Consider the following 5,908-nt stretch of genomic DNA (forward strand, 5'->3'; position numbering starts at 1 on the left):
TTTCTTTCTTTCTTTCTTTCTTTCTTTCTTTCTTTCTTTCTTTCTTTTTCTTATTCATCCAAAGGTTTAAATTTAGACACAGTTCCTTGAAACGCTGCACAATACTTTGTTTGGCACAAATGCATCCTAGCTGCATATGAAATCTTTGACTCTCGTTGTTTCCTTGCATGTCTTATAGGTCTGTCTCGTCTCCCTTCGGTGCTGAATGGCACCCCCAGCACTGGGGTGAACTTGTGTTATAATGTGTGCCCTAACTAGTTTTTTCATCAAATAATTTTACATTTTCCAGGGACCACATAACTTTAATTGCAGCAGAAGGGAGGCAGAGGCGGAACTACAGAGTAAGCTCCTCTCAAAAAAAAAAGGCAATCTAATTGCAGTTTTAACATTAACCAGTTGCAATCTGTTTTTTGCTCACAGGTGTTCCAGTGGTTGCATTCTCCTGCATGTGCTGTGCTCTCGTCTCTTCCGTGATTTCCTGCTTCTCTATCGATGCTTGTTCCCTCCTCTCTCTCACCCAGAGATTTGACACGATCTTCATTTCTTCGGTACAAGAGCTAAACTCTCACGCTTCAGAATGCATCTGTTTCTTCTTGTCGCCTGAGAAGCGAGGACACTGTGGTCCCGTGATAGACCGAGTAGGAAGAGCTGAGTCAGTGCTGAATCTCCAGGCTGGGAGTTGAGGTATTTTCTTCTAACATAAAATTAGGAAGAACTAGTAACTCCTCTTCTTTTTCTTTCCTTTCCTAGGAGGTCTCATTCTAGTTTAGGCTAGACTAGCTCTCACTATGTAGCCCAGGATGGCCTTGAACTGATGGCAATCCTTCTGCCTCAACTCTGTCCCACCCATTAGTGCTGTCATTATAGGTACAGGTATAGAGTACTTACAGAACCTCTTTCCTTCCATTTTTCCCCCTTCTTCTACCATGTGTGAGAAAACTACATTTGCTCCATCTGTCTGGCTAAGATACTCTTTACTTACTCCCCCTTTGAGCCAACTGTGTAAAGAGAAAGTTGATTTCAGTGACAGATACGCAGAGGCAGAGAAAGTCTAGTGTCAGGGAATCTTCCTGAGCTAAAAAGCATCTTGAGAGAAAGCAGGCAACTGACTCCTGAACTAAAAATTGCCATTTCCTGTATAAAAGCAACTTGACCTTCAAAGATGCTGTGGGCTCTGCTCTGAGCCCTCAGCCTCTCACCAGAGGACAAAGCTAGAGAGCTAGACCTGCATGGGAGGGAGGGAGGGAGGGCTGCCGGTCTACAGCATGAGCAGAATGGACCCGGACAGCTTCCCCAGCAAAGGGCCTTAGAGCCCACTTGAAGAGCCATTCAAGTTCTGAATGTTCTAGCGTCTCAGACATATCTTTGTTTCTTGCTGCCTTCACCGCTACAGCCCGACCTGTGAAATGAGTTAGACTGTGTGGATCTACAAACCAGATGTGGATGTAGGTCGTCAAGCAGGCAGCGCAGGTGGCTTGAACCTCTTTTAGGCAGCTCAGCTGATCCGTTTCTTCCCAGGCAGCTTGGCTGGTCTGTTTTCTCCCAGGCAGCTTGCTAGGCTCATTGAGCCTCTTGTAGGCAACTCAGCTTATGGAAGAGAATCTCTTGCTGCTTGTAAATATGCTTGAGGGCACGGCCTCTCACCTCTGGTCAGTTCCAGGGACTTCCTAACGTCTTGGAGACGCTGACTGCCTGAGCTAAAGAGCTTCCCTGCAGAATGCAATGTCCCGCTTCCTTCTCCAATAGCCTGTATTTAGAGCGATTGCCTCTAAGGTGAGGTTCTCTGAGGAAACCGCCACACACAACAACAGGAGCTTGAAAAATAAGATTTGCTATTTAGCATTTGGGGAACCCAATAAAGCTGATTCAGAATCTTCTGATAACATGATGGTTTGGGAGGGCCCTCCATGGAGTTGTGAAATCTGCGTTCACAAGCCTCAGTTTACCATTCCATTGTGTATCGTTGAGCAGTCTATCTAGAAAGGAGAAAACAGGCACATGGTACAGCCTGCAGTCCTAGTTCCTGGGAGGCAGAGGCAGAGGCTTTCTGTGAGTTTCAGGCCAGTCTGGGCTATACAGATTGAGCTCAAGGGTAGTCTAGCTCAGTGGTAGAGCCCTTGCTTGCATGTACTACACTGGGTTAAATCCTTAGCGCCATTGTAGAATGAATAAGCCTTCTCAGAGAGAAATCCCTCCAGCACCCAGAGATTATTAAAGGAAACTAATCACAGTGCACCCTGCTTCCGGTTCCAGAAAGGGAGCCAGCCTTACCCAGAAATCCCTCAGCCTAGAAGCACTTACAGACTTGAAATTCCACTTGGAGCAACTAAGCGTATTGCACAAAGACAGGAAAAAAAAAAAAAAAATCCAAAGTTTGGTTGTGTGAACAAGTGGGAGATCACAATACAGAACACTGTCATCAAAAACAAAAACAAAATCAAAACAAATCAACCTGTTGTCATCGTTATCTGCAGACAGCTGTTGACCAGGGTCCTCCTGTAGGGTCCTCCTGTCTGCCTGGTGGAATTTCACTGATCCAGAGCGCACCTCAAAGCTAGTTTAATTGAATTTAGGAGATCCTACTTTATAACATCGATTACGTTTTCCGTGCTTATTACTGCATCTTACGTCTTTCTCTCTCAACACGGGGAGACGAGCATAATTTTCAACCCCGTAAAACCGTAGTCGGCAGGATTCGAACCTGCGCGGGGAAACCCCAATGGATTTCAAGTCCATCGCCTTAACCACTCGGCCACGACTACCTTTCGCACGCCGCTTCTGAAGTGTTAATATGAACTAATGGAAAGGTGCGGCTTCTGCAGCCGACTCGGGATAAAGAGCCTCCTAGCGCACCTGGAGGAAAAACAGAACAAACAAACAAGCAATTCAACTCGGATACCTTTGCAGGAGAGCGAAGGCCTCCCAGGGACTGACCCCCGTCACCGCCGAGAGGGGCCTGCAGGCCAAAGTCCCCTCAGAGTAGCCTTCAACTGCAAGCGCCAACGCGAGCTTCAGCAAGCTGAGGAAAGCGAGATGGCACGGGTCGCTTCAGATGCCAAGTTCAACCAATCGAGTGAAAAATCACAGGGTTTGATGTCTTGTGCCGGAGGAGACTTGGGCGGTTGTTAGGGTGGGATCTGTCGAGACAGGGCCGCCAGAGCAGCCTGACCTTGAATTTGCTACGTAGCCGAGGAAGCCCTTCAACGGTGTAGGTCAGCGTCCTCGAAGGCCAGAAAAGGTTGTTGAGTTAGCTGCAGCTGAGGTGGTAGGCGGGTGGGAGCCGCTGGCTTGGATGCTGGAAAGCAGACTCATCCTCTGGGAGAGCAGCTAGCGATCTTAACCACGAAGCCATCTCCTCGACCCCCTTAGCTGGGATTACCTTCAAAGAATCGTCGTCGTTGGGGAAGGGGAATGGAGAGGAAGACAGATCTACGAGTTCTATAAGTGTGTGTGTGTGTGTGTGTGTGTGTGTGTGTGGTGACTGTATGGGTGTGTGTGCGCACATGTGTGTGTCTGTTGGTGCACGCCTGTGAGTGAGTGAGTGTGTGTGTGTGTGTGTGTGTGTGTGTGGCGCTAGTGATGGAACCTGGGGGCCATAAATGCTCCACCCCTGAGCCCAAATCTCACTCGTTTAAGTTCTGGAGAGCTGTGTTACTTGAGGTCTACTTCATAATTAGTCTTGCATATGTATGCAGAAGAAGGGAGTTCAGAAATACATGGGGTATTCTTCAATCAAATGGTTGTCGGCCCTGTAGTCGTACAGTAATAAAAACGTACACAGGAAACGACCTTAATGTAGGTGCTGGGAACGTGGGCCCCTGGCAGAGCACGCCCAACAGCTGAGGCCCCGAGTGGGAGCCCCGTTCCTCAGGCCAGCACACACATATTCTGAGTGGATCTACACACACATATTCTGAGTGGATCTACTCAGACCTCAAGTGAATCACTGTCTCTATTGACGGTGTCCAGCCGTCAGCGTGTTGCACAGTTGGTTTAGTCATGTACACCTAAAACAAAGATTATTTTATCTTGAATTACACCCAATTTTCAGAAGAAATACAAGAATCTTTCTGTTGAAATTGTATAAAAAACGAACATTATTTAAAAAAAAAAAAAACACTTTTAACCGTTCCAATTAAATTTTTACAGGACACAGCCTGGAAGTGGTGGCACATGCTTTTAGTCCTGGCACTCTGGAGGCTGAGGCAGATGGATCTCTGTGAGTCTGATGCCGGATCTGGTATACAGAGCAAGTTCCAGGAAAGCTAAGGTTACACAAAGAACCATTAATCTCATCTACTCTCAGCAAGGTTAGGCTTACATCTCACTTATTTTTGTTAGTTTCAGAACTTTTATTTGGTGGATTTCCAGAACTGAAGTAGAATGCTAAAAAACGGATAGGCACTGAGGCTTTCTGACTTGCTTTTACAGTTCACAATTCTTTAGATCATATTCCAGTGGTTGGATGCCTCACCAGGATTTCCAGTGAAGAATCTGACAAAATAGGAAAGCTAGTCTCTGGAAATATCTCTTTCACCAGAACATCGAGGGTCTTCACAGCTCTGAGAATGAAGGGCTGCGTCCGTTAGCCTGCCACCAAATCATTGTCTCTACCTGAGAGATCTCAAGTAGGAAACCAAACCAAACCCTAAACCAAACCGGATCTGAAATACGAGAAAGGTTCGCGTTTAGAAGACTAAACCTCAGCCAGGTTCTTTAGTCTAAAACGCCAACCCAAGCTCAGGTAGTCGTGGCCGAGTGGTTAAGGCGATGGACTAGAAATCCATTGGGGTCTCCCCGCGCAGGTTCGAATCCTGCCGACTACGGTACCTTATTATTAAAATGACTATTACATCTGTGACTAATAAGTTCCTTATGGGTGGGGGCTCAATAAACCTCTGCACCTGAGAGGAACATTAAAAACAGTAGTTCATAGAGCAGTATCGACTTTTCTTTCTTTTCTCAGGGAGAGCCCGGGCGTTCCTCATGTTTTCCTGTTGATGATGTCTGCCTGGTTTTGCTGTAATTTTGCTTTGAGACAGGTTCTCATGTTCTCAGGCTGGCTTCAACTCTCTTGTGTGGCCTTGAATGCCTGACCCTTTCATCGATGTTCCCCAAATGCTGAGATTATCAGCATTAGCTATTGTTACTGATTTTGGTTTGGTTTTGTTTTTATCTTTGGTTGACTGTTTTCTAATTTCTTCTATTGGGTCATAGGTCATTTGTGCTCAGCTTTTCTTCTTATTTACATATTTAAGTTAACACATCCATTTTGACGCAGCTGCGTGTATCTGAACTAAAAGTTCCAGAAGCATTAGCATTGGCGTCATTTTTAAAAAGATTTATTATTATTATTATTATTATTATTATTATTATTATTATTAATTTTTCGAGACAGAGTTTCTCCATGTAGCCTTGGCTGTCCTGGATCAGACTGGCCTTGAACTGACAGAGATCAGCCTGCTTCTGCCTCCCAGAGTGCTGGGGTTACAGGCGTATGCCCCCGTGCCCTGCAAGATTTATTTTTATTTTAATTCTTCATGTGTATGGGTATTTTACAGTGTGTATATGCACCACCTGCATGTAGTCCTCAAAGAGGCCAGAAGATAGCGACAGATCCCTGTTACCGGCAGATGTTAGACCATACGTGGTATTAGGAACTAAACCCTGGTCCCCTGAAAGAACGGAGCCATCTTTCCAGCGCCAATACCATTCTTTCACAATCAAATTTGAATTCTCAGCACTCTGGGAGGCAGGTGGATCACTGTGAGTTTGAGGCCAGTCTGGTCCATCAAGTGAGTCTCGTACAGCCAAGCCTACACAGAGAAAAACCCTGTCTTGGGGAAAAGAAGAAAAAAAAAAAAGAAAGAAAGAAAGAAAGAAAGAAAGAAAGAAAGAAAGAAAGAAA

The 5,908-nt window shown here is 45.7% G+C and overlaps 2 non-coding genes across 2 annotated transcripts; one reads left to right on the forward strand and one right to left on the reverse strand.

The window, feature by feature from the left end:
* Positions 1-2,680: 2,680 nt before the first annotated feature.
* Positions 2,681-2,762, reverse strand: Trnas-uga (transfer RNA serine (anticodon UGA)). Its single transcript has one exon. It is a non-coding gene; the product is annotated as a tRNA-Ser (tRNA).
* Positions 2,763-4,744: 1,982 nt separating this feature from the next.
* On the forward strand, positions 4,745-4,826 carry Trnas-aga (transfer RNA serine (anticodon AGA)). Its single transcript has one exon. It is a non-coding gene; the product is annotated as a tRNA-Ser (tRNA).
* Positions 4,827-5,908: the final 1,082 nt, after the last annotated feature.

Source organism: Psammomys obesus, unplaced genomic scaffold (genome assembly GCF_907164565.1).
Source record: "Psammomys obesus unplaced genomic scaffold, mPsaObe1.curated_primary_1811, whole genome shotgun sequence".
Lineage (NCBI taxonomy): Eukaryota > Metazoa > Chordata > Mammalia > Rodentia > Muridae > Psammomys > Psammomys obesus.